The following is a 7,410-nucleotide window of genomic DNA, read 5'->3' as shown; positions in this document are numbered from 1 at the left end:
GCAGTTTGTTTCCCCATGGAGACTCTCTCGGAGGAAACTAAATTTGCCTTTGCAAGTGATTATCAATTGCAGATTGCTTCTGAGTTAGGGATGGTAGTGTGTGTCCACATGAGTCAGCTCTAGGAGCCCATTTGGTGCAGACCTGGGCAGGTCCTGTGCGGGCTGCCTCAGTCTCTGTGAGTTCAGATGTGCATCGATCCTGTAGATTTGGAGGGAGTGTTTTACAGACCATAGTCTGCAAGCCATTCCAATAAGTCTCTCTCTCTCTCTCTCTCTCTCTCTCTCTCTCTCTCTCTCTCTTTCTCTCTCTCTCTCTCTCACACACACATCTATATATATATACAGATTCATTCTATAAGTACTGTTCCTCTGGAGAACCCTGACAAATACATATGTATATATTTTAGGAAGCTTTTGCTGCATTGGGTCTCCATACTATCACTGAAACGGCCCTGAATTTTACCTGCCTCTCCTCATATTCTGTCCTTCATCAGCTGAAGGGGACCCTGCAGGTGTTTGAGTCAGGCAGGAAATGGTTCAGATAGGCTTGGTCAACCTGGATCAAGACTCCAGGGAGTCTGATGCCAGGAGGTTTATTGCCCCCATATTTGGACTGAATTTTGTGCAGAGTGATAAATGTGGATCTGTTTGGATCTGCAGCCATCCAGTTTGACCAGCACCACTTGTTGAAGATGCCCTCTTTTTTTTTCTGCTGTCTATTTCTGGCTTCTTTATTTAAAAAAAAAAAAAGTGTCCATAAGTGTGTGTATTTATGTCTGGGTTTTTAATTTGATTCCATGGATCAACATATCTGTTTTTATGCAATACCATGCTGTTTTTATTACGATAGCTCTGTAGTAGAGTTTGAGGTTGAGAGTAGCAATACCTCTAGCAGTTGTTTTATTAGTCAGGATTGTTTTAGCTCTCCTGTGTGTGTGTTTTCATATTTCATGTTTAGGTGTGAAAAACTTCGGAGTTTTCTATACATCCTGTATCATATTTCCGTATTATACATGAGCTGCATATATGTTCTCTCTTTTGTAGACTGACTTTTTATTATGGTGTCAGTGTCTTTGTATGTGTGCTGTAGGGGTGGAACCCAGGGCTTTTCACACGCTTAGGCAAGCAGTGTGCCATGAGCTGCATTCCACCCCAGCTTATTAGTAACTTTTGATCTATAGGTTTTTTTCATTGAGATAGTACTGAATTTATATTTATTTATAGATATTATTATATACACAATATATTTATTCGTATATTATTGTATATATACCATATGTAAATTGTATATTATTTATTTATAATCTATTTCTTTAACTGGAACTTTAGTGTCATAATCATAAAATCACTGTCAAATTACAAATCCTAAAAGTTTCATAATATAGTCTTCTAAGATTTTTATAGTTTTAGTTCTTACACTTAGGCCTTTTATCTAATTTGAGTTATATTTTGTGTATGAGTATACACTAGTAAGTCTCTAACTTCATTGTTTGCTATATTAATTCAATTTTCCTCAAAGAAATCTGTTTGTCCTCAAAGAACAGTAAAAATACTGTTCTTTCCCATTAGATGATCATTCCACCTTGCGTAAAATGATTCAATCATGTATGGAAAGATTAGTTTGTACACTCTATTCTATTTCATTGGCCTATGTGTCTGTAATTATATTGACTATACTGTTAGGATTGCTTAGTACTGTATTGTTCTGAGATTATGATGTTTGAGATTTCTGGTTTGATTGTTCTATTTAAAGATAATATTGGATATTCAATGGTCATTTTGGATACTTCATTAATTTTAAAATGGATTTTTTTCTACTTCTGTGAAAATTATTATTGGGAATTTGATAGAGGACACAGCGATTCTTTGCATTAATTTGTATTGTATTAAAATCTGAGAAATATTGAAGTCTTTCAATTCATGAGCATAAGAAGGCTTTCTACTTACTCTGTTTTGTTTTGTTTTTCTTTGGGGGGGGGCTAAATGTTTGGTAGCCATTAGTGTATATGTCTTTCACCTTCTTGTTAAGTTGGTATTTTACTCTTCTTGATGCTTTAGAGGTGAAATGCTCCCCTTTCGGGTTGGTCATTCGTTCACACACAGAAGTGCAGCTTCTTTGTGTGCTGACCTAGTGTCCCACAACTTTATTCTGTCTATTTGGTTTTATGTTTGAGCAGGTTTTGTGTTTTCTGTCTATCTACAAGATGATATAATCTCTAAATCTAGTTTTCCTTCTTTCCAGTTTTGACAGGGGTGTTAAAGTCCTTTTCTTCCCAATGTTGCTGCGCTTTCTCTTCCTCCTCCCGTTTTTCTATTTCTTCTTTCTGCTTTGTGGCATGCAGCCCAGAGCCTTGCTCATGCTAAGCAAATGCTTTGCAACTGGGTGGTAGCTGTAGCCGGTGTCTACAGTTGGCCATTGACAAAGCGAGTCGGGTTTGGACAGGGTTGGGGATCTTGGAAATATTATGCAGGAAGAACAAATGGGATGTATTGAGTGTAGGGAGTGGGAGAAAGAAAAGCATTTTAGTAACTTCTGACTTTATGGTTGGATTAACTGGGGATTTTAACCGTGGTGCCATTGGCCTGGATGGGAAAGATGGGATAGTAAGATTTGCGACTACAAATAAAGACTTTGGGTCATATTAAATTTCGTCTTGGCTGAGGCTATGTTATACACAGTCAAGATGATGCAGGAGAATTGTCTGTATTCTGTCAATCATATTTTAATAAAACGCTGATTGGCCAGGCAGGCAGTATAGGCGGGAAAACCAGACAGGAAGTAGAGGTGATGCAATGAGAACAGGAGAATTCTGGGAAGCAGAGAGGTTCATCTGCCACTCCTCTGGGCATGTAACTTGCCCAGCTGAGAAAGGTACAGAGCCATGTGCTAACATAGATAAGGATAATGGGGTAACATAAGTTATAAGAGTTAACAAGAAGCCTGACCTAATGGGCCAATCAGTTTATAATCTTATGGAGTCTTGTGAGTGATTTTTCCTTGGGATATGCCGGTTGTGGGGTACTGGGCGGGACAGAAACCCCAACAAGCCGGCCCCTCGTGTTACATCAAGAGAAGAGGAAACAAAGAGATCAGAAGACAAATCTTTAAGAAAAGCTCACACCTGGCAAATTAGCAACAAAGGACGAATCTGAACAGCGGGTGCGTTAGTTGCTATTCTGTTGCTGTAATAAAGAGGGAGCGTCTATCCTATCTGGGAGACATGGTAGCGCGGAGCCAGAGCGGGAAACTGAGAGACCACATCTTTGGCTGCAGATGTGAAGCAGAGAGAACAAACTGGAACTGAAGCGAGTCTATGCACTCTCAGATCCCACCACTGGGGGCGTGATTCCTCTGCGAGTCTACAGGACCTCCCCAAACAGCACCGCTAACCTGAGACAAAGTTCAAAAACCTGTGCCCATGGGGTGAGGTGGAGGGTCGACCACTTCTCATTCCGTCAGTCACAGGGGGCAAAGGAGAATCAGGCTGAAAGTTGGGGAGAGAGCCAGGGAAAAGGGAGCATATTCCATGGGCACTGAGAACAGTGGTGACCTTTAGAGCCTTTTCAGCAGCAGAAGGCCTTTGCCCGAGTGCACGAGAAAGCCAGAGGGCGACGGGTGATGAGAGTGCTTTGTCTAAAGCATCTGCAGGGCGGGACTGTGAAAAGCAACGTTGATGGGCTTGTCATGCAAACAGAAACCTTTTCGGAGAAATAAAAGCCACTTAACTGCCCCCACCCCATCTCTGCCCATCGCATTTCATTAAAAAAAAAAAAAAGAAAAAAAGTATGAAAAAGAAAAGAAAATCCCCAGCAACAACAGCAAGAACAGCAACAGCAGTCCTTAAAGGAGAGCAGTCGCAGGGTGACTTGCTAAGATAGTCACTAACTGGAAATTCTCTGCTTTCCCAAGAAGAAAGCCAGCACCCATTCCCACGATCCTGGCACCAAGCTGAGGACCTGCTGACCCAAGTTCCTTCTTTCCTTGCTATTGGCTGGCACTGTTCATAAAACAGAGTTGCTGTTTCACTTTTGCTTTAAATGAACGAGAGAGCTGCATCGTATGGGGGAGAAAGCCAGGCTTAAGGGCAGAGTCAGAAGGCAGGGCAGCAGCAGGCAGAAGGCAAACACACAGGTAGGTTGTCACATCTGTTGATTTGTTACTGAGTGTTGTGCTTTGGTGGCTTGTAGAGGAATGGCATGTGGAAAGTAAGCTTAATTTATTCAACTATCAGAGTTTGTTCTACCACATATGTGGAAGAAGAAAAAAAGTACAAAGAAATGTAGAAGGAAGAAAAAAAAACCACCACAAGCAAGATAGTGTTGATTGGCAGTTGGGGGTATTTCCTTCACTTTTTTTTTTTGTTGTTGTTGTTGCTTGTGCATATGATTTTGGCTTCCTCTCATAGTTGTGTCTATAAAATGCGAACAAATTTATAGTCCTCCCTTTCATTAAAGTTAATGCTTTATCCACGCTGCCATGAATTCTGCAGAATCAGACCTGTGAATCGCCGTATAAGACACTAAAACTTTTCTCTTTTGGGCCATATAGAATCTTTTCTGTTTTTCAAAGATTTGGTCATTTTATTCCAAAAGATTTTTTTTCTCCACTCAAAAGTCTTGCTTTTGTAAGAGAGATTATATTTGGGAAGGTATATTTCAGTGCTTTTGTTGAGAGGCACAGTGAAAAGGAACACATATATGTGCAGGTCTGTGCGCTTGGATTCAGTTTGTTTTGGAGCATCCCTAGTGTTTTTCAGCTTGGCTGCCCCTCTGTCAGAACCACTAGCATCTCAGGAGATCAGAAAACAACCTCTCAAATAATCCAAAACTGATTTTCTGGTATTAACCGTTCTTTAATGTGTTTGATTGCTATTAATTCCCAGGTGATATTAATGAATGGTCAGTTTAAAAAAATGAATCGTTTGGAATACTTTCTTGTCTCTAGCACGTATCTGAGAGTAATATCAATATAGAAATAAGATGCAATTAAAGGCATGTCTCTCTTTAACTATGTAAGTAATCTAAGTTATAGAGCTGATTCATGGGAATATAAGAATTTTTTAAGTTTCTGTTGTCTATGTCAACCATGTCACCTCCTGAGATTCAAAGCTATTTGAAAGCTTCAATTCATTAATACTTAAAGGAAGTAGCTTTGTTTCTATGGCTTGGGAAGGTAGGAATGTGAGACGTCGAGGCTCTAGAAGGTTCTAAATATGTTAACATTAAGCCTAGTGTATGCTAGTAGTACCTGCCAAGGCAGCCAGACTTCCTTTCTTTTATGTTCTTTCAATGCCGTTCAAGAGATGGCCATTTACACACACACCACAGGGACAGCAGGTGGTTAAGACTGGATCTAATGACTTACCCTGCTTTCCAAAAGAAATTATTTTCATTGGATCCCATGTCCCTCTAAGAAAAAAGAAATATGTACTGAATTCATATCAAAACTGTGTTCTGGTTTCTCCCGGCAGGAAGAGTAGACCAATAAAAGACAAATAAACCAGGCTGAAGCAACCCTGGGTGTGCTCTGAGCTTCCCACAGGGATATACTTGACCTTAATTTGATCAACAGTGTGTCAAAAAAATTTCTTCATGTTTCATTCCAAGGAAGAGAGTATCTGCTTAGCATCTTTGATGAGCATACGCGTTTATGTAGTACTTTACTATATAGAAACATGTTTTCATGTGTCTGTTCATTTGACCTTTGCCACAGTCTTTATCTATAGGGAGTATATTTCTCATTTTAAAGATGGCAAAAATGAAGCCTTGGAACCATAGGATATTTTCCAAGGTAGAATCAATTTGGTGAGCCCAGAGTATGTGACTATATCCTTACAACCGCAATAATAACTATTTTATGAAATTGGCTAAATGAATTTTGTTATATCTGTATATTATTAGGTCATTTAATGATGGCATTGGCATTATATCACTTAGAAAAAAAAAAGGATAGCCATTTCTCAGTAGCAAGAAAGAACCAGAATACAAAATAGCATTATAATATGCACTCTCTTTTTTTTAAACAGAGTTTTTTGTATTTGGAGAAAAAGAATATATGTGCAGAATTTTAGACAGGTAAAATTTGTCCTGTATACAGGCTCAAGCCTATTGTCCTTTTCCACCTTAAAATCACACATATAACAAAAACAAAAAGTAAATTAAACAGAAGTGAATAGAATTGCCTGTGTCTCTCTGGTTCATTCTCCAGAGAAAATGGCCCCAACTTTACTTTCCAGCTGGCTAGAAAGAAGCCTTGTCTTCAGTTCCGAGCATTGTCCATGACTGCCGCACGCTATGCTGTGCTGTGGCTAGCACGGACTAAGCACTTAGTGTGTCAGGTACCAAACTGACAGGACCGTTCTCATCCTCCTCATTTCTTCTCACTTCCTCTGCAGATGAGGGTATTAACGTTTCCAGGGTAAAATCAGGTGATAGAAAATCAGAGCTGAGACCTGAAAAGTCGAGTTTCTTCAGGCTCTGTCTACCTGGGCCCTAAGAGGAACCTGCCCTCCACCGTTGTAGAAAAAAGAATCCTAGACACTCATTCCTAAGCATCACAGTCTCAGGGATTGCTAGTACATCCTGTGCACTCTAGACTCCAGGCACCCTCCTGATTGTCTTGCTTGTCCTGAACAGCAGGCATCAAAGACACGCTGGTCCCTCAAAAGTGAGCCTATAGGGGAAACACCCATAATAAATCATACAGCTACTCAGAACTTAGGCTGATGCATCAGCAAGCTGGATAACACAAAGGAAGGTAAGCATTTTGCTTGGATTGCTCATCTTTGCTAGAGAGCCTTTTGAAATCTACTGGGCTGTTATGTGTGCATTTCTCAGCACAGGGCCTACCTTCCTCCTTGTAAGGAATCATTTATGTGTGTCCCCGTCCATTGTACTGCATGGAGGGTCTGAAGATAGAGTCCTGGTATTATACTAAACATATGGACTCCATATAGAGTCTTGGCTTTGTACTAAGTAAGTGGACTCCATTGAGAAAAATGGGAAGGGATGAATGAAGTAGCTCACCAATGGATGTAGCTTACACTCACTGCTGTTTACTTTTATTTACTAACATCTGTTAATCAATCCACAGAGAAAATGTACGCTTTGACAGCATCTAAAGACAATGTAAGCTGGCTTCTTTGACTTTAAGGTTCCATAAATAGCATTAGCAGTGAGTTCAAGGACCCCAAAGCTGGAAGGTTCATAGGAAGAGGCAGTTCAGGTCCTGGAAGGAGATTGAAGGGGGAATGGTGGGCTGGGGGTGGGGCCTGGTTGGTAGAGTGTTTGCCTAGGAAGTAGGAAACCTGGAGTCTGATCCCCAGTGTTTCAGACATTGGGTTACTGTGGTGCATACCAGTCAGCTCACACTTGGGAGGAGGATTGGGAGTTCTAGGTCACCTTTGGCCC

At 40.4% G+C, this 7,410-nt stretch overlaps 1 protein-coding gene across 5 annotated transcripts in view; it reads left to right on the top strand.

Annotated features, from left to right (window-relative positions):
- Nucleotides 1–2,984: 2,984 nt before the first annotated feature.
- Nucleotides 2,985–7,410, top strand: part of Cysltr2 (cysteinyl leukotriene receptor 2) — a 36,596-nt gene continuing 32,170 nt past the window's right edge. For all 5 annotated transcript variants that reach the window (XM_085698713.2, XM_048422088.3, XM_048422086.3 and 2 more), the window contains exon 1: nt 2,985–4,132. The gene's annotated coding sequence lies outside the window, so the exon portion shown is untranslated. The remainder of the gene's footprint in view (nt 4,133–7,410) is intronic.

The sequence above is a fragment of the Myodes glareolus genome, chromosome 12 (assembly GCF_982192425.1).
Source record: "Myodes glareolus chromosome 12, mMyoGla1.1, whole genome shotgun sequence".
NCBI lineage: Eukaryota > Metazoa > Chordata > Mammalia > Rodentia > Cricetidae > Myodes > Myodes glareolus.
This window is presented reverse-complemented; position numbering and strand designations above follow the sequence as displayed.